Source organism: Pinus tabuliformis, chromosome 3_1, assembly GCF_031772625.1.
Source record: "Pinus tabuliformis cultivar Carrire ecotype Pingquan chromosome 3_1, CPIR1, whole genome shotgun sequence".
NCBI lineage: Eukaryota > Viridiplantae > Streptophyta > Pinopsida > Pinales > Pinaceae > Pinus > Pinus tabuliformis.
This window is the reverse complement of record NC_142301.1, coordinates 432,470,160-432,491,413: the sequence shown is the minus strand read 5'-3', so window position 1 is coordinate 432,491,413 and position 21,254 is coordinate 432,470,160.

Sequence of the window (21,254 nt, the reverse complement as noted above, 5' to 3'; positions counted from 1 at the left end):
AGCTACCTTTCAACGAGCTATGGACATAGCATTTGCAAATGAAAAATATGTATTTCTGGTTATCTATCTAGATGATCTAACAATATTTTCAAAATCTGATGAAGATCACTTGCATCACTTAAGAATTGTTTTTCAGAAATGCAGAAAATTTGGCATCTCACTTAACCCAAAGAAGAGCTTGTTCGCCATGGAAGAAGGTAAGCTACTAGGACACATCATCTCTAAAGATGGCATCCGCATTGATCCTACCAGAGTGGAGGCTATTAAGCAATTAGACTTCCTTAGGAACAAGAAAGAGATTTAGTCGTTCAATGGGAAAATTAATTTTTTGAGGAGATTTATTCCTAATCTAGCTAAGCACTTGAAAGAAATGACAAATATGTTGAAAAAGGACAGCGAGGTAAAGTGGTCTTTAGAGGCTAAGAAATCATTTCATGCGGTAAAGTTTGCATTATCTACTGCTCCTATTTTGATTAGCCTAGATTATACCTCAGATTTCATCATTTTTTCTTTTTCTTCTGAGCACACATTAGCAACAGTCCTAATGCAGAAAAAAGATCAGAAAAATGAGCAGCCTATAGCATTTTTTAGTCGCACTATAAGAGATGCAGCATTAAGATATAATATCATTGAGAAACAGGCATTGGCATTGGTAAAAGCCCTCAAGGATTTCCGAGTTTATATTCTACATTCACATACCATTGCTTATGTCCCTACTGCAGTGGTAAAAGAAATTCTTGTGCAAACAGATCCTGAAGGCAGAAGAGGAAAGTGGATTGCAGCAATGCTGGAATATGACTTGGAGATAAAACCTACAAAGCTCATCAAAGGACAAGGGTTAGCCAAACTTATGGCGGAATCAAATCTACATGCACTGGATATTAATTTAATGGCTGCACTATCAGAAGAACCAGAAGAAAATGACCCTTTCCTGCAAGTGTCCGATATGTCATCATCATTGTACATACTGGTGTGTATTTTACTTCTAGCATTTTAGATAGTTGTCATCAGAATTTGAAGCCCGAAGTGAATGCCCTAAGGCTCTTTGAGTCAGTACTGTTTTCATTTTTTTTATTCAGTTCTTTTGTCATGTCAAAAGGTCAGTCAGTCTCAAGTCAAAAAATCAGTTTTTATGCATGTTGACTCCATTGCCCAAATGAATAAGGCTACTTGATCTACGGTGTTCTTGACACCTCCAAGGAGCTGCCATCCCCAGTTGGAGCCAATGTTAGTGTCAGTCTTGTTAGCCTGTCACTTGGATCAAAAATGATTTTACCATGTTTTTTTTAGGCTTTCACCATCAAATTTTTCTATTACTAGGTTTACACAGCAAATTTGGTCATTGTATGGTCAGTCCAAAGATGAAGTCATCATTTGAAATTTCACTCATGCTGGTCACTTATCACACTTTATGAAGGTTTCACAATGAAAATGGGTCAGTCATCATCATCATTCCATTAGGTCTTAGGCCATCCATTAGGTCACAAGGGTCTCCAAGGTCCATCATTTCTATAAAAAACCAGCAATAAGTCAAACATGACAAAGCAACTGTTGAAGAATTGATCATGATTTTCACACACTCTTCATATTCTCATGATATCAAAGGTTTCAGAAGAGGAAGCTCCAACACTCAGGAAAGCAAAAGCACATTTGCAGTGGTAAAGGTAAAATCTGTCTTCATAAAGTGAAATCAGTTCCTAAAGGAGGGTAGGTTTCTTTTTCTTTTTGAAAAAGTGAGGAAATTTTCCCTATATAAACTCAAAAAGCCTCATAACTCTTTCATTCATATCCTATTCACTCCTTATCATCAAGCTCACTCGCCCAAAAAAGAAAAAAACTTGTTTCCCTAGGAGAAAATAGCCAAAATTTGGAGGCGTTGCACGTAGATACACTGTGCTGCACTTAGGAGGCAGGCACTGCACTTCTATGAACTGTGCTGTGCTTTGGCACTGCGCGTAGAACACTGTGCTGCGCGCAGGACAGAGTGCCCCGAAACTCACCAAAATTCTCCCAAACTTCAAATTTTCGCTTGCAAGCTTGGTTTAACTGTCTTCTAAGCTAAGGAACAAGTAAGTACACCATCATCCTCTATCTTTTGCTTTCCCAATTTCATTCCATGTCAATAAATTTTCAAGCTAGGGTTTATAGCAAATTTTTCATGGGAAATGCTAGGGTAAAAATGGTCATCATAATTTTTGATCTCCAAAACATGTAAATTGATATCCTACACCTGCACACATGTTTGATGAGTCATTTTGACCAGTTCATCCACCTCCAAACAAAGTTTAAACATTGAAAAAGCAAAACCCTAGCTCATTCCTAGAGTTCTTTTGGGCAAATTTCATCATAAACCTTCTTGATCTCACTTGCAAGCAACTTCTTTTTCATTATTTTCTTCACTCATTTCCATTAGTCTTCAAAGTCATCTCATCTTTCATAAAACCCCTCCCATCATTTTGTCAAAATCTCCCACATATCACTTCATTTCCATTCACACCTCACATCTATTTTCACTTCTTGCTGCTAGGACTTTGTGTCATCATGGAGGCTGAATCTTCGCCAGAAAGAAAGAGACAACACAAAGGAGGGAGGATTCTCAGATATGAACCATCAGATTACAACACAATCAACTCCTATCCTTTCATCAAACAGTGCTTTGAGGATGTTCACTGCTTGGAATTTTGCAAAAGGGTAAGTGAGGCAGGGTTTTATGAGCAACTGACAGATTGGGTAGCAACACAACTGAAAGGAGATACTGCTGTCATTGCTGGTATTGAGTTTAGTTTCTCAGTGGCCTCCATCTCACTAGCAACTGGTTTACCAGACAATGGAAAATATTGGTTTAAGGGAATGAGTCTAGATCTTGAAAACTACAAGCCCTTCTTAAAGATGCCATACAGAGATACACATACTCACCTCATGCCTTTTAGATATTTACTAGAGAAATATGCCCCTTTAATGAAAACTATCATGAGGTTCTTTACTTGTGAAGGTAGGTTCTCCAGGTTGTATGCCTATCATATTCGCCTCTTGATGCACTTCACATCTCAAAAGCCACTCAACATGTGTAATTACCTGTTCAGGAGCATTTCAAAAATGTCTGAAAAGATACAATTAAAAGACAAAGAGCACTCCCCAAGCTTGTTCCATCACAGTCTCATCAAAACCATTGTCCTTCACCAACTGGCAGAGAAAGGTATGGCTTGGGAAGCCTTTGTAGAAGCATCTTTAAAATGGCATGAGGAAAATGCAGCATCTCAGTCCCCAAGTGCACCAAAACAACAAACAGAGATGGGGTCATCTAGCAAAACAGCAGAGAAGATTCAGCTACCTAAGCCGGAGGTGACCAAAGTGTATAAGAAAGGGCAGAGGCTTGTGTTTTCTTCTCACAAAGAGAAAGGGGCCAAGCCTTCTTCATCGACAAAGCAGGAATTGGCAGCAAAGGATAAGGAGACAGTTGAGCATGAGTTTGAGCTTATTGATTTAGAGGCGGAAGATCAGACTTCAATCATGAGACAGACTATCAGGGACAAGGACTACCAAATCAAGGAGCTGGCAATAAATTTGGAAAAGGCAAAGTATGTTATATCATTCCTTGAACAAGAAAACAGTGAACTCAAAACAAAAGAGTTGATCCTAGAAAAGGAGAAAGCTAAGTTAATGCAGCAAGTCGGCAAAGGTAAGGAGATAATGACATCAAGCGAGCCTGAAGCATCAAAGGCGAGAGGAAAAAGGAAAAGACCGAGGCCTCAAGAAAGCTTTGCAAGAGGAACAAGAACAAATTTTGCTCAATGAAGACCTTGACCTAGAGGAAAGGATTGCCCTAGAGGTTCATCAAGATAAAGAATATTGGCTTAATATGGTGAATGAACGCTTGGAGAAGCTCCCGAAGAAGGCAAACAGAGACAATCAAATGCTCAGACACATGGCGCATCACTATCAAGCTCAAAACATGATCGCCAATGTCAAGGTAAAACAACTTGAAAATAACCTCAAGGAGGCCAAAAAACATCAAAAGGATGAAGGAAACTTGGAGATGCTTGCTGAAGCATCCATGAAGCTATAGCAAACCTATTTTTACACCTTCCCTCCAATTTTGAGCAAATTCTGAGCATTTTGAGTTTTTTGACAAATTTTGGTCTAAGTTTAGAAATTCAGCTGCTCTCAAGGCGCTGCGCTTTTTCCTCAGGCCTCCATTTGAGGAAAGGTCTACATTTTTGGAAAGGTCTTGACATCCTCTAAAAACCCATTTGCCCAGATTTTGCAGAGGTGGCTTATTTTTGGAGGAAAATGCAAAAATGTGTCAAAAAACTAGCATTCTGGACCATTTTTTGATAGGCGCTGCGCTTCTGGAGTGACCTTGGGAGAATGGATTTTTGAAGGGCTTCCCGTGCTCCAAATGCAGAAAATAAAACTGTTCTGGAAACTAGACTTGAATGGCTAGTTGACCATTCTCTCATATTTTCATTTTGACCCTTGGAAGGCACCTGAAAATCAGCTCAAAGTTGGCGTTGCGCTTCTGCACTTTCTGTGTTTTTATTTGAAAATTTTCACTATGTAAAATTTCTAGTTTTTAGTCTGACTTGGTCAAAGTCAAGATTCTCTATGTAATGGCACTAGTTACGAGGCTAGGTGATGTAGGCATGAATAAATGTACATCATAGGTTGTTTTTTATGTTTATTAGGCCTCATAAAAGAAGAAAACTCCTAAACAAACTCTTCATGAGGTGTTTGAGTTGCACCTTCTCACTCTCACCTGTTGGTTGAGAGAATCTTGGAGTCAGTTCCTCCACCAAGGAATTCAACTCCTGAAGGTGGGAAAGTGGTCTAGGAGAGTCTATAAGTATCATTTCACTTCAGGAGAAGAGGGTTGAACTTTTTGTGAAGGAGGCTTGCATTGTAATCATCTTTCAACTAATACAGATATAGGTTGCAGCTATTTTCAAGGAACTCTAGCCCAGTGAGTTCATGGTTCTTGTACTTCATTATTTTTGTTTTCTCATGGTCTAAACATATTTATATACATTATATCTCTTCTTTCTATGAATGCCTTGTGATAAAATACTCAGAATTCTTGTTTTCCAAGCTCTGTTATCTAGTTTTCATAGTTATGTGTTTTGTCTTCCTAAGCTAATGAAATCATGTTTATTTATGCTCATTAGTTTCTTCCACATTATATCCTCTACACTACACTAACAAATACTCAAATTACACCATGGCTTCTAACATCTATCTCCTTCTTATGTTTTCCCCTATATTCCCACAACCTAGACCTACTTGTGGCTCGAAACCCTAAGTTCAGCAAATCCTTAAAAAAACCAAATTTTCACAAACAAATACACATATCTAGCCTAAAATTCATTTTCTTTAAAGTCATATCACTGATAAGAGACTTAGAGAGATCCCTCTCATGCTCAGCAGGGCTAGCTACTGAGCTGAAGTGGTTTGAGGTTACCCTTGTCGATTTCCTTTTGCAGCCTAGGAGATTGTAAGGACTAACAAAATGGATTGTTCTTAGGTCGCTATGTACTTAGGTGCTAAATCAGAATCAAAGGAGATGAGGTTGTGATTGTTGATGACAGTTGCAGGGCTTACCAATTCTGCTCTAATGTATAAGGGCTATTTCTCTTCCTTTTCCATCACCTTCTTTACCTCTTCAACCCTTATCTCCTCATGTGTTAACCAAGATGCTAATGCCATGAGTTGCATGTCTCCCAATCTTGAATTGGGGTCCCAAAAATTCAGATTTGTTAGGATTCGATTATAAATATAAAACTTAGCTAGTTTTTCCCTCTCCTCCATACTTACCTTTTTGCAAAACTCAATAAATTGCTTGTAGTCTTGGAAAGGCAAAGACCCATATTGTGCTAGTGTCTTAATTTGAAATTGCAGCCACTACTCCTTGAGGAAAAGAGCATAGGATTTGGATGGCTGCCTGCATTGTATGGCCTCCATAGAGAGACTTGCCATAGTGGCAAGTTGTGTTTCCTTCTCTTGTAGCTATTCTTTTAGTCTTGTATTTTTTGCCTGTAGCTTCTCCCTCATGGTTGACTCCCTTAGTTTTAGGTCACTTAATTCCTTGCCCATTTCATTGATCTTTTCCTCCATTAGGCCCACATCTTCTACATTTTTGGATTTGGCAATCTGCATCCATCTATGTGTCCTTCCTCTTTCCTTTTCTAATTCAAAGAAGAGTGGGATGGTGAACTTTTGGGGTATAATCCTACCTCCCTCAACAAAATTGTAGTAGGATTCTAGACTAGGCTGTGGCTTAGGCTCTTGTAGCTCTTGGAGGCCTTTTTCATCCTTTCTTGAGGTGGCTTCTCCTTCCTGTAGCTCCTCTTTATGCTCTTGTAGCATCCCCTGTTTCTCCTGTAGTTTCTATGTTTCCTCCTGTAGCTCCTCTTTTATGCTTGTCCAATGGCAGTTTGTGTCTTGAGTCTCTTGAAGGTGACTACCCTAGTGGTGGGCCTTCCCATAGGTATCACAAGTGGCTTGGTTTTGGCCTTAGGAGAGGTAATCTCCTCAATCTTCCCTTCACTAGGTCCTACTTCTTCCTTTTTTCTTGGTGACTCATCAATAGTGATAGGGATTTTTGAAGGAGGTTGTGGTTTCCCTTGCCTAATCCTGGTGCTCTTTCTTGTTTTGAAGTATAGGGGACCTTGCCTTGGCTACCTCCTTTTGGGCTTGACAGGTGTGCCCAATGTAGCCAATGTTGTAGCTACTTCTTGCTTAGTATGTCCTGGAGAGAGACTAGTTTGATGTCCTTGTTTCTCTGTCTCTTGGGGCTTAGAAGTCTCCTCAGGGCTCTCTTTTTCTTCTACTTGTTTCTCTCCTTCTTCCTTAATCTTTGCTTCCTCTTCCTCTGTTTTTCCTGCCTCTTCTTCCTCTGTTTTTCCTCCCCTACCTCCAGTGCTAGAGGCTGGTGTTTCTCCAGGTGTGATGGCTTGGGTTTCAATGAAGACCTCCCTGTCCATGTCTACAAAATCAGTCCATAGCACAAGGTTTCTTAAGTGACTTACCTTTTGGCTCATTTCAATGATTGATTGCAGGAGGAAATGGGGAACACTTAGTCTCTATGGGATTGGTAAGTCTACTTTGAATCTTAACTCATGGAGTAACCTAAAATGATAGGCATATACAATGCTCAGCCTCCCCTCACAGGATATATACTTGAGAATGTGATAGGCCACTTCATCCCAGGGGTAAGGTAGGCTTTCTCTTCTTACTCCATTCTTATCTTCTATAGGCTTCTCTCTCTGAATGAAAAAGTTCTTCCTAGTTGTAACACTTACTTCTTTCTCCTCCTTGCTCCATCGAATCCCTAAGGATAAGGTGGTCAATCTACCTATGGTCCTCTGAAAATAGTAGTGGCACTATCTTCTCCTTGAGAATGTAATGCATGGAAAATTCTTGAGTGACGTCATCATCATACCCTTTCAGTTGAAATGTTATCAATCGGGCTGGAGCAAGTTGGATTGTGTCAACCTATTGTAGCGGCTACAACCACCCTCCAAAATTTTGCCTTAGCTTCATTTTGGAGCCTCCCTACCAACCATCCTTAGCAGCATGTCTTGCATAGTCAAGTACATAAGCTTCATTGGTTTCTCAACAACTTGCCAGCCTGTGTGTGATAGTTTGCTTCACTCCCCTCATAGGCTGCTGCTCCGGACTTGGTGTAGCTGCTAGCTGAGCAGCTCCCTCAGAAAATTGCGCAATTCTGGAGGGGAACCAGCCTTCCCTCTAGAAATTGCGCAAATCTGACTAGCAGCCTGCTGGGCCCAGAAACTGCGCAATCCTATCAAACAACCTTCCTAGTGAAAATTGCGCAATCTGGCCCAGAAGTGCAGCTCAGCCCAGGGATTGCGCAATTCTGGGTAGCAGTCAACTGCTCCTCCCAGAAATTGCGCAATCTTTCTAGACAGCTAGCCCAGCTTCCTCCCAGAAATTGTGCAAAAATCCCTCTCAGTCAAGCAGGTGTTGCATGTGCTTTCAGTTGACTGGTTCCCTCCGGGACCGAGAAAACTTGACTTCCAAGCATGGGTTGCTTTTTCCCAAAATAGAAAAAAGCATCCCTAGATTTTAGGGAGCTATTTTTAGCAGCTGGAGGTTACATGCAAAGATCGTTTTAGTAAACTTCCTCCAAGTGTTGCTTTTTCCTATATTTGCGGCATGCACATCATGAGCCTCAAACTTATTTATTTGATGCTTCAGAGCTCAATTCTTCACATCGATCTTGGAGCTCTGACATCCCACAACACATCCAGGAGTCTTCGACACATCCAGCTCAACTATTTCCGGGTATGTTCGCTTAACTTGTCTTTTGCAACATTTCTGTCGCTTTTTGTGGTTTGGCTTGTGTGAGTTTTGTCTGCTTTATTTTTACGAATGCTTGTTGTTGTTTGCATGCATGTTAGCCTGTACAAGTACTGTTTCAGTTTTCGTTAGCATCTCACTGTTGTTGCATGCATGGCACTATTTTGCACGCACGGTCATCGATTTGGCGACTTGTTTCACACACATGCATGTTGTTCTGTTTTCTAAATCTTGCATTCACTGTTAGCATGCACGATCATTCACTCCTGCTTACACTCAGTATCGCCATTCATTCACATCTTCATTTGCTTTCAGTTGCCCATCGGCGGGTCTGGGAAACCTTGGCCCGGACTCTGCCTCACCCTGACAACATTGCGTAATTCTGAGAGGGGAGGCAATGCCTTCCTCCCAGAAAATGCGCAACTCTGGCCAGTCATTGCCCTTCATTCTTGCTTTGCGCAATATTGAGAGGCAGTGATTTCTGGCCCAGAAAATTGCGCAATGCAGTCCCTGGGCCTACATCACTTGCCAGCGAAAATTGCGCATTTCTCAATCTCAGCACCCAACAAGCCAGTATGGATTGCGCATTGCGCAATTCCAGTAGTCAACCAGCGTCCCGACAGTCCAGACTGCCTTTCTTGCAGCTCCGACACTCAGTCTCCCGGCCTCCCAGTGAAATTGCACAATCCTTGCCAGTCAGTGCCCGGGTATGTTGCATGTCGTTCCTCAAGTTTGCTTTGGTTTTAACTAACAGATTTCTTGCCATGCATGTCGCCATGTCTCCAAATATAGCAGGTGTTCGTCCATCTCTCAGCAGTTCAGGATCAATGGCCTCTAAGAGAGTAGGGTCAAAGGACATCGACGAAAGCACAACTAGAGCAGCAGTTGAGCGAGTGTCTATGAGTTTGCCAATATACGAAGACACCAAGTTGATCATAGACAAAGACATCAAGCTAAAATGGCAAGAGGTCAATGATGCATTCTCAGGCACATTTGGGGAAGATCTTGAAGACCGCCAAGTCTATGTGAACATTCACAAGTCCGGCTTGTACCGGATTGCATGCAGGTATCTTGCGTTCCCATGCGCGGACATGATACATTGGATCGTCTCGCACACTGATCCCGAGACGATGACATTGAGCAGTGTCAGCGGGACAGAGATTTCTACCTTTAGGGCACATGATTATCAGTAGATGTACCACTTGCCGAAGCTAGTGATCACCATGGAGACACCCTTCAGCATACCCAGCAACAATGCCAACTCCAGGGATGTCTTGAAGAACTGGGTGAAGGAGCCAGCCAAATTCAGGATGACACCCAACTAGATTTACAAGACAAAGATACTGCGGAAGGCGTATCAATACTTGGTCATCTTTGCATGTCGCTTGTATGGCCAAGAGAGCACAGAGACCTTCCTGCAGAGTTGGGTGATTGCGTTGGACCAACTGGCTAGTGAAGGCAAAGCATGCAACTGGTCTGACATGTTGGCTCACAGGCTGAAGGAACAGGTAACAGGAGCTCGGAAGCCGCCCAAAGGTCAGCAAATAGAAATCTACATGTCTGCATACATCTTGGATGCAATCTGTGCCCGTCAGGAGTTCTCGGGCTTGAAGTGGGCATGGACACTAGCAGAAACCTTTGTCAATACTTATTGTAAAAATTTTTCCGAATGTAGCTTCAGAAGAGTCATCACACAGCTGTCAGATCATTTTGTCACCCCAGTGTACAAGATGATATTTGAGCAAGATCCACCTTGCATATCAAAGGCAGCAATGGAGGCACTGATTGACATAGCGGATTGGTATGCCTCATCGTCTGGCACCTTCATACGAATGTATAGCGCGGAGAAGCCTCCGCATGTTTTGCGAAGTTTGCCATGGACAAGCTCGTCATGCAAGAAGTATCATACCACATCTCGGCAGGACTGTCAGCTAGGCTGCACCGGAAGAAGAAGGCACCTTGGCCCACTCTTCCATTGCGGATCGGGTTGTACGAGATACAGAATCTCAAGCATGCGGATGCCGAAGCAGAGGAGGTCAAGAAATATCCTTTCGACACCCAAAGCTTCAATCTGTATGACCCACATTGTTTTGTGAAGGATCACTGTGCGAGAGTATAGTTTCTGTGGATCCACGAGGCATGTCATTGGGCAGAGGAAGACCCATGGAGATATTGTCACAGCTTCTCCAAGCCCAATGAACCGGTCAACATTGTTGTGGAATGGTTAGTGAAGTAGCGTGAAGCAGAATCCAGGAGAGCACCAGCAGAGGTAAACATACCGGCGCCAGACAAAGGCAAGAGAAAGATTGTCGACAGCGCAGAGGCAGAGCAAAGTTAGAAGTTCATAGTATACCCACTTGTGCAAAAAGTAGCTTTGGCAATAGAGGCGAAGATGCAACAATGCGATAGGAGGTCCGCGCAAAGGCAGAGAGAAAAGCAAAGAATGGAGGAAACAGTGAAGGAGTTGCATGAGTTGAAGGAGCAACTCCAGATGGAACAGGAGCTGTGCAGACAGGAGAAGGAAGCGCAGCAAGGACAAGTACAGCAAGGGGCGCAACATGTATAGACAGATGAAACTGCGCCCATACAGGTAGTAGACTCATCCGAACAACTGGCACAAAGTAGACAGGGTGAGCAGTCGCAGGAGCAAGACTTCGCTCAAGAGATTGAATGAGCACTTGAGCAAATGGATACGGATATGGAGCAACAAGAGTTAGAGCAAGACATCAACCTCATGCCTTACCACCAAGAGGTCGATCCACCAGCTTCACCAGATCCAGAAGCAGAGCAAGTCCTAAGCGACCAAGGAGACACTGAGATCCTTGGAGACAATCCGGAAGAAGAGATGCACAACATATCATTCGACGAGTCGCAGCATAGAGTTGTGCAATCACGCAGAGTGTCTACTCTGGATGACAACACATCTCCTACACAGTTTGAGGAACGAGTGATCGTGTCTGACGTGCGCAAGCATCCAGCAGCATTGGCCGATGCTACCAGAGCATATGCCGAAGCCACTAGCTTGAGTGTTCACTTCTTGATAACAGAGAATGAGTAAATGGCTAAGGAGTTACAGACGACCAAGCAGGAAGGAGAATTGGTTACAGCATTCGCTCGAGCAGAGTTTAAGAAGGCGATACTGGATGAAGTATCGTCCCTTGAGACAATCATGCAAGCGTTGTATTCCATATTTGGTACCGTGCATAAGGCAGTTGTCCATCTCAATGGTTGGCAGCAGCAATGTGCTAGGAGAGCACGTATCTTGTCAAATTTGCATGTTGTTGTCGACCACATCCAAACATGGACAATGAGATACAAGGGAGCCCTGTTACACTTGCCCAAGATGATGAAGCCCAGAGCGGTCAAGCTGAAGGCACACATCCGGAGTCAGATCTAGAACTATGAAGAACTCCCACAACTCATCACTAGTTTGCAGGTTTTCCATGCACGGGTATTCAGAAGTATGGATGTTATTGTGCGCACACATGCGATCCCATCTATTGGGACACTTACAGAGGCAAAGACAAAGGCACAAGTCCGATTGGATATTGACTCGTACTTTGACGAGTTGATGCGCATAGCCACCAGCGCAGACTTGGCGATCAGTGCAGACACCATGCATCAGTATGTCGCTGGTCCAACTGCACTCAAGAAAATGATGCACATGTTATTAGACAAGTTGGACAGAGGAGCCAGAGCAGTGTACTCGGATGCAACAGAGGCAAGAGTTCGTTTCCAGAAAGATGTCACCACAGAGTACACAGACACCATCGTGGACTACCAAGCTTGGCATCAGTTTGCCACCATCGACCATCATGAGGATGTCGAAGAGCTGGTCTTCCCACAGTTGTTCGAGTCATAGTGATGTCTTGCATGGCTTGCTCAAGCCTATTTTGTCTCACATGGGTACATGTGCAGATTGTATGTAACGTCTTGTCAAGTGGAAGTTCAAGTGTCGATAGTTGGATGTAACAATCATAGAGTAGATGAAGAGTCATGAGGGTAGATGAACAGTCACAAAAGGGAATGTCAAGGGCCACCCCACCCTTTGCTATATATAGTCCCTCATAACTCATTGTAGAGGCTTTTGGTAAGCCAATCTTCCGATAGGAATATCTTAGAGAAATATTGGAGAGTATTGTAACGAGCCTTGGCTTTTCCACAGTGCAGAGCTAGTATATCTCTTTGGAGGAGCAGGCAGCAGTTACTGTAGTGTTCCGTTGTTGGGACTAGTGGTTCGTCATGGTTGTATTGTATGATTGGAACTTTCACTTCTTAATATAATAGAGCCAGCACATTTCATGCATATGTTGTTATTGTATTTCATCTAACTTGTTTACTCTAATGATATATGTATTTGTTTGCTTACGCATGCACATATGGACTTTTCTATATAAGTATGTATGAATCTTACTGAAATTTGTTGTTGGTTTAACCATCACTTTGGATTGCTAGCTTACTTGCCTTCTAGTTTGTGATGCATCTTTGTTCGTGTGTTCCCTTCTTAACTCCGTGCTTTCACAGGTTTCCAAGGGGTGCACTCACCTCACCCTCTGTGTGTTAGAACCGTTCATGCACCTTCCTTGACTTGCTGCATATGTCACATCCTTGCTACCAATAGGGACATCTTACTTGCCTCTATGCGCAATTGTGGTCAAGGCGATACCATACAACCCACTGCTGGGACTCCTACACCAAATGGTCTGAGGTCTAGTTGGGACTTCTTACCGAGGAGATCCCCTGACATGTTGGCAGGTCCAGCACTGTCAACATTTCTGGTGCTAGAAGGAGGGCCAGATGACAAGCTATGTCCTCTCATCCTGTTTTGAACCTTTGCACATCTATCATGGATTCTATTACACTCATCCCTCCATGATGTCTTTCACATGCCGAACCTCTCAACATCATGAGGGAGTTTTTTGATCTCTTGTTTGAATTCACGTATGATGGTGAAGGCGAAGTAGCCTAGCCTGAGTACTTAGAAGACTTTTATGTATTCCTTGAGAATGCAGATGATTTCAATGCAGAAAAGGTTAGTATGTTGCTTTCTTACACACTTTGCGAATCCCCAAAACGGTGGTGTTGGAGTCTGCCTCTTGGCAGTGTGCACTCACTTGACTAGTTTTGTGATCTCATTGAATCTACTTTCCATCATTTTGATCCAGAACCTCTTGACAAAAAATTGTTACAACAACGGAAGGCCCCGCATGAATTGCCTATGGAATTTTGGGAACGCTTCCGTGTGTTGCAGTTTCAAGCTCCGAAAAGTCAGATGAAATTCCAGTATCTCATGGACAGATTTGAGTACTGTCTTACCAAATCTATTAATCCTAAAAGAAAGTTCAAGCCCAAGCCCCGCTCAACATACTTCGATGATGGAGCTACGCAATCACAGACGGACACAACTGTTGTCACAAGTGACTGTCCGCCGTCCCCTCATCAAACAGCTCCACCACTGCAAAGTGATGTGGGAGAACATGCACACACATCCGTTCAACTATCACATCCTCCCAACATCACTTCTCTCAATTTTCGCACAGATTTGGTTGCGAAGCCCATGGGTTCTCACATGTCTGTTTTACCTCAACCTCTGTCTTCGTGTTCTACTGATCCTCTGGATTGCACTGTCTTGTGTTCTTCCATTCCGGACTCTACACTTGTTGTGAATGAGGATCAAGCTATCGACGAAGTTGGTGTTGCACAACCAACCTGCACTGTCATTCATGAAGAGTATGACTGGGAGCTTGAGCATCAACCCTTGGCGAAGGATGACTCCCTTCTGTTCGAGCCTCCTCCATTTTTTTCTGAAATCTTTGGTGATTCTGCCATCTATGATTTCGCATGTGTATCTCCGTTTACGGATGCACCCATTGTTGATCATTTGCAGAACACACCGGATGTCAGTCCATCATCCAACACTGGAGAGGACCAACTATTCATTGAAAATCCACTTGATTTTTCCTCTGCTTTTTCTGGAAACAAAGAGGGTGAATTTTTCCGCTTCTCATCTACCCCTTTGTTTGATTCATTAGATCATGAGGATGCCGATGAAATCATTGATTTTGCTGATCGTAGCTGTCGTGATCTATTTACTCCCGTATTTGATCACGATGATGATTCTATCGTAGTTGATTTTTCCAAGCCACCTGTTTATGATGATCTATCTGTCGACGAAGTCAAAACCCCACAAACTGTCGAGGCACTTCAGCCGAGCTGATGGTTATGTTAGGCCCTCGCTGTCCTGAGGTTGGTTTCACTTCCGATCAGGAAATTGTTGAAACAACTAAGGCTCCTCATCACTCATCTATATGCATTGAAGATTAATCTCACACACAGATCATGCTTCCTCCACTTGAACTACACGATCCCATTGCTCATGCATTGGAGGAATCTTACATAGCAAGCACACGTGCATGACGCAAGTTGTCTTTGTTTCTTTCGTTTGCTTTCATGTCACAGTCAAGAGTATGTGTATGCTTAACAGCTGCACACAGTGTCACACAACATCGTGATGAGTCCACAGATTGCATGTCATATACTTGCACTCACTTATTTTTTGTGGACACATTTAAACTCAAAGTGTGTTTGTCTTCATTGTTATATCTTTCATGTTTGCTGGTTCACACAGCTGTGTTGTTCGCGAACCATGCCTTCACCAACATGGGTCGACCAATGCGTCGGTGGCTGCATTGGAAGTATCACTTCACGTGAGTGAACCCATGTGCTATTAGCTTAGGAGTAGTAGTGTTTTCTTGCATGCATGTTTGCTTCCTACTTTGCATGTTTGTTTGTTTGCTTGCTTGTTTGCTTACCTGCTTTGCTTACACATCTGCTTCTACTTTTGCTTTGTTTTGTGTTTGTTTGCTTGTTTACATTCATAGGCTAGTTTCGCATGAGACCATGTGCGACTCTTGAAACAAGCTGGGTAAAGTACAAGAGGACTTGTGCAGTTGTCGATACTTGGTTATCTGTCGTCTTGCCTCTGTGTGAAGAACTTGTTATCTTCAGTTCATGATACGTCGATGGAAAATACGTACTGTTTGAAGTGAACCTTGGTGAAAACACAATGCTTGCGCACTAACTAGTGTCACCTACTCTAGTTGGTTGTTTTTGGGTTAACCCTTGTTAGCTCAGTCAAGTAGAGTAAGGTGAGGGGGAAAACCTTAACAAGCACGTCAGAGGTATATATAAACTACTTCTGAAGGAACAACCTCTTTTGCTCTCAATAAGTTGCGATCCCCCTTCTGCCTCTGAAATGAATAAGTGCTATGCACAGTTATGAAAAATGAAAAAAATTAAAATGAATAAGGTGAAAGAAGAGAAAGGCTTCTTGCGCAGAGAGGTGATGCAAGTAACTCCGTCTAGGTACTGACCAGGCTCGCTGGTAGCAAAGCAATGCTTGTGTTCCTGCGTGACTTCGCCGGGGTACTGTCCAGGCCTGCTAGCAGTGGAGCAACACTAGAGATGAAACTAAAACTTTGACGACCATACTTCTTGTGCACCAATATACCCCTCATCCCCAATCGAAACAACTGTGTTGGCTTGGCTTAGAATGTGTGTCGACCGACCAAGAGCTTGGTAGATGCTACATCTTACAATCAAGCAAGTGTGGAAACCAAGACGAACAAAGAACTGAACAATACTTCCGGAGGTGTTAGACTTGCTTTTCACGAACAAGGTCCATTCGGAGAGCTGGAGTTATACTAGTGTGTCGCCAAGTGTTGTAGCGGCTACAACCACCCTCCAAAATTTTTCCTTAGCTTCGTTTTGGAGCCTCCCTACCAACCATCCTTAGCAGCATGTCTTGCACAGTCAAGTACATAAGCTTCATTGGTTTTTCAGCAGCTTGCTAGCCTGTGTGTGATAGCTTGCTTCACTCCCCTCACAGGCTGCTACTCCGGACTTGGTCCAGCTACTGGCTGAGTAGCTCCCTCAGAAAACTACGCAATTCTGGAGGGGAACCAACCTTCCCTCCAGAAATTGTGCAAATCTGACTGGCAGCCTGCTGGGCCCAGAAACTGCGCAATCCTGTCAAATAGCCTTCCCAGTGAAAATTGCAATCTAGCCCAGTAGTATAGCTCACCCCAAGAATTGTGCAATTTTGGGTAGCAGTCAGTTGCTCCTCCCAAAAATTGCACAAAAATCTCTCTCAGTCAAGCAGGTCGTTGCATGTGCCTTCAGGTTGACAGTTCCCTCTGGGATCGAGAAAACTTGACTTGCATGCATGGGCTGCTTTTTCCCGAAATAGAAAAAAGCAACATGCAAAAAGCATCCCTAGATTTTAGGGAGCTATTTTTAGCAGTTGGAGGTTACATGCAAAGATCGTTTTAGAAACCTTCCTCCAAGTGTCGCTTTTTCCTAGATTTGTGGTATGCGCGCCATGAGCCTCAAACTTATTTATTCGATGCTTTAGAGCTCAATTTTTCACATCGATCTTGGAGCTCTAACATCTCATAGCGCATCCAGGAGTCTTCGACACATCCAGCTCAACTATTTCCTAGTAAGTTCACTTAACTTGTCTTTTGCAGCATTTTGTCGCTTTTTGTGTTTTGGCTTGTGTGAGTGTTGTCTGCTTGATTTCTGCAAACACTTGCTATCGTTTACATGCATGTTAGCCTATACAAGCACCATTTCAGTTTTTGTTAACATCTCACTATTGTAGCATGCATGACACTATTTTACGCAAATGGCCGCCGATTCGGCGACTCGTTTCACACGTATGCATGTTGTTCTGTTTTCTAAATCTTGCATTCACTGTTACCATGCACAATCATTCACTCCTACTTACACTTAGTATCGCCATGGATTCACATCTTCATTTTCTTTCAGTTGCCCGTCGGCGGGTCTGGGCAACCTTGGCTCGGACTTTGCCTCACCCGGACAGCATTGCGCAGTTCTGAGAGGGAAGACTCTGCCTTCCTCCCGGAAAATGCGCAATCTAGCGAGTCACTTTTAGTCTTGGTTTGCACAATTTTGAGAGGCAGTGATTGCTGGCCCATAAAATTGTGCAATGCAGTCCCTGGGCCTGCATCACTTGCTAGTTGAAATTGTGCATTGCGCAATCTTAGCACCCAACAGGCGAGTCTAGATTGCGCATTGCACAATTCCAGCAGTGAACCAGCGTCCCAATAGTCTGGACTGCCTTTTGCGCAGTTCCGCTAGTGAGTCTCCCAACCTCCCAGTGAAAATTGCGCAATCCTTGCCAGTCAGTCCCTGGGTATGTTGCATGTCATTCCTCAAGTTTTCTTTGGTTTTAACTGACAGATTTCTTGCCATGCATGTTGCCATGTCTCCAGATATAGCAGGTGTTCGTTCGTCTCTCAGCAGTTCAGGATCAATGGCCTCCAAGAGAGCAGGGTCAAAGGACACCGACAGAAGCACAACTGGAGTAGCAGTTGAGTGAGTGTCTATGAGTTTGCTGATATGCGAAGACACCAAGATGATCGTAGACAAGGAAATCAAGCTGAAATGGCAAGAGGCCAATGATGAATTCTCAGGCACATTTGGGGAAGATCTTGAAGACCGCCAAGTCTATGTGAACATTCACAAGTTCGGCTTGTACCGGATTTCATGCAGATATCCCACATTCCCATGTGCGGACATGATACATTGGATTGTCTTGCACATTGATCCCGAGACGATGACATTGAGCAGTATCAGCAGGACAGAGATTGCTACCTTCAGGGCATAGGATTATCAGCAGATGTACCACTTGCCGAAGCCAATGATCACCATGTATACACCCTTCAGCATACCCAGCAACAATGCCAACTCCAGGGATGTCTTGAAGAATTGGGTGAAGGAGCCAGCCAAATTCAGGATGACACCTAACCAGATTTACAAGACTAAGATACTACGGAAGGCATATCAATACTTGGTCATCTTTGCATGTCGCTTGTATGGCCAAGAGAACACAGAGGCCTTCCCACAGAGTTGGGTCATCGCGTTGGACCAACTGGCCAGTGAAGGCAAAGCATGCAACTAGTCTGACATATTGGCTCATAGGCTGAAGAACAGTTAACAAAAGCTCGACAGCCGCCCAAAGGTCAGCAAGCAGAAATGTACATGTCCGCCTACATATTGGATGCAATCTGTGCCCGTCAGGAGTTCTCGGGCTTGAAGTGGAAACCTTTGTAAATACTTATTGTAAAATGTTTTCCAAATGTAGCTTCAGAGGAGTCATCACACAACTGTCAGATCATTTTGTCACCCCGGTGTACAAGATGATATTTGAGCAGGATCCACCTTGCATGTCGAAGGTAGCAATGGAGGCATTGATCGACATAGCGGATTGGTATGCCTCACCATCTGGCACCTTCATACGAATGTACAATGCGGAGAAGCCTCCATATGTTTTGCCGAAGTTTTCCATGGACAAGCTCGTCATGCAAGAAGTATCATACCACATCTCAGCAGGACTGTCAGCTAGGCTACACCGGAAGAAGAAGGCACCTTGGCCCACTCTTCCGTTGCGGATCAGGTTGTACGAGATACAAAATCTCAAGCATGCAGATGTCGAAACAAAGGAGATCAAGAAATATCCTTTCGACACCCGAAGCTTCAATCTGTATGACCCGCATTGTTTTGTGAAGGATCACTGCGCAAGAGTACAGTTTCTGTGGATCCATGGGGCATGTCATTGGGCAAAGGAAGACCCATGGAGATATTGTCACAACTTCTCCAAGCCCAATGAACCGGTCAGCATCGCTGTGGAATGGTTAGCGAAGCAGCGTGAAGCAACATCCAAGAGAGCACCAGCAGCAGCAACAACAGAGGTAAACATACCGGCGCAAGACAAAGGCAAGAGAAATATTGTCGATAACGCAGAGGCAGAGCAAAACTGCAAGTTCAGAGTAGACCCACTTGTGTAGAAAGTAGCTTTGGCAATGGAGGTGAAGAGGCAATAGCGTGATAGGAGGATCGCGCAATGGCAGAGAGAAAAACAGAGAATGGAGGAAATAGTGAAGGAGTTGCATGAGTTGAAGGAGCAACTCCGAAAGGAATAGGAGCTGCGCAGACAGGAGAAGGAAGCGCAGCAAGGACAGGTACAGCAGGGGGCACAACATGTACATACAAATGAAACTACACCCATACAGGCAGTAGACTCATCCGAATAGCTGGCACAAAGTAGACAGTGTGAGTAGTTGCAGGAGCAGGACTTCGCTCAAGATATTGAATGAGCAATTGAGCAAATGGATATAGATATGGAGCATCAAGAGTTAGAGCGCGACATCGACCTCATGCCTTACAACCAAGAGGCCGATCCATTGGCTTCAACGGATCCAGAAGCAGAGCAAGTCCCAAGTGACCAAGAAGACACTGAGATCCTTGGAGACAATATAGAAGAATAGATGCACAACATATCATTCGACGAGTCGCAACATAGAGTTGTGCAATCACGCAGTGTGTCTGCTTCTGATGACAACACATTTCTTGCGAAGTTTGAGGAACGAGTGATCGTGTCTGACGTGCGCAAGCATCCAGTAGCATTGGCCAATGCTACCAGAGCATATGTCGAAGAAACTAGCTCGAGTGTTCGCTTCTTGCTAGCAGAGAACGAGTGAATGGCTAAGGAGTTACACATGGCCAACGACGGAGGAGAACTGGTTACAACATCCGCCCGAGCAGAGTTGAAGAAGGCAATACTAGATGAAGTATCGTCCCTCGAGACAGTCATGCGGGCATTGTATTCCAGATTTGGTACCGTGCATAAGGCAGTTGTCCATCTCAATGGTTGGCAGCATCGATGTGCTAGGAGAGCACGTATCTTGTCAAATTTGCATGCTGCTGTCAACCACATGCAAACATGGACAATGAGATACAAGGGAGCCCTGTTACACTTGCCCAAGATGATGAAGCCTAGAGCGGTCGAGCTGAAGGCACACATCCAGAGTCAGATCCGGAACTATGAAGAACTCCCACAACTCATCACTAGTTTGTAGGCTTCCCATGCATGGGTATTCAGAAGTATGGATGTTGTTGTGCGCGCACATGTGATCCCATCTATTGGGACACTCACCGAGGCAAAGACAAAGGCACAAGTTCGACTGGAGATTGACTCATACTTTGACGAGTTGATGCGCATAACCACCAGCGCAGACTTGGCGATCAGTGCAGACACCATGCATCAGTATGTCACTGGTCCGATCACACTCAAGACAATGATGCACATGTTATTAGACGAGTTGGATAGAGGAGCTAGAGCAGTGTACCCAGATGCAATGGAGGCAAGAGTTCATTTCCAGAAAGATGTCACCACAGAGTACACAGACACCATCGCAGACTACCAAGCTTGGAATTAGTTCGCCACCGTCGACCATCATGAGGATGTCGAAGAGCTGGTCTTACCACAGTTGTCCGAGTCATAGTGATGTTTTGCATGGCTTGCTCAAGCATATTTTGTCTCACATGGGTACATGTGAAGATTGTATGTAACATCTTGTCAAGTGGAAGTTCAAGTGTCGATAGTTGGATGTAACAGTCATAGAGTATATGAAGAGTCATGAGGGTAGATGAACAGTCACAAAGGGGATTGTCAAGGGCCACCCCACCCTTTGCTATATATAGTCCCTCATAACTCATTGTAGAGGCTTTGGTCTGCCAAGCTTCCGATAGGAGTATCTTAGAGAAATCTTGGAGAGTATTGTAACGAACCTTGGCTTCTCCATAGTGCAGAGCTAGTATATCTCTTTGGAGGAGCAGACGACAGTGACTATAATGTTCCATTGTCGGGACTAGTGGTTGGTCATGGTTGTATTGTATGATTGGAACTTTCACTTCTTAATATAACAGAGCCAACACGTTTCATGCATATGTTGTTATTGTATTTCAGCTAACTTGTTTACTCTAATGATATATGTATCTGTTTGCTTACGCATGCACATATGGACTTTTCTGTATAAGTATGTATGAATCTTACTGAAATGTGTTGTTGGTTT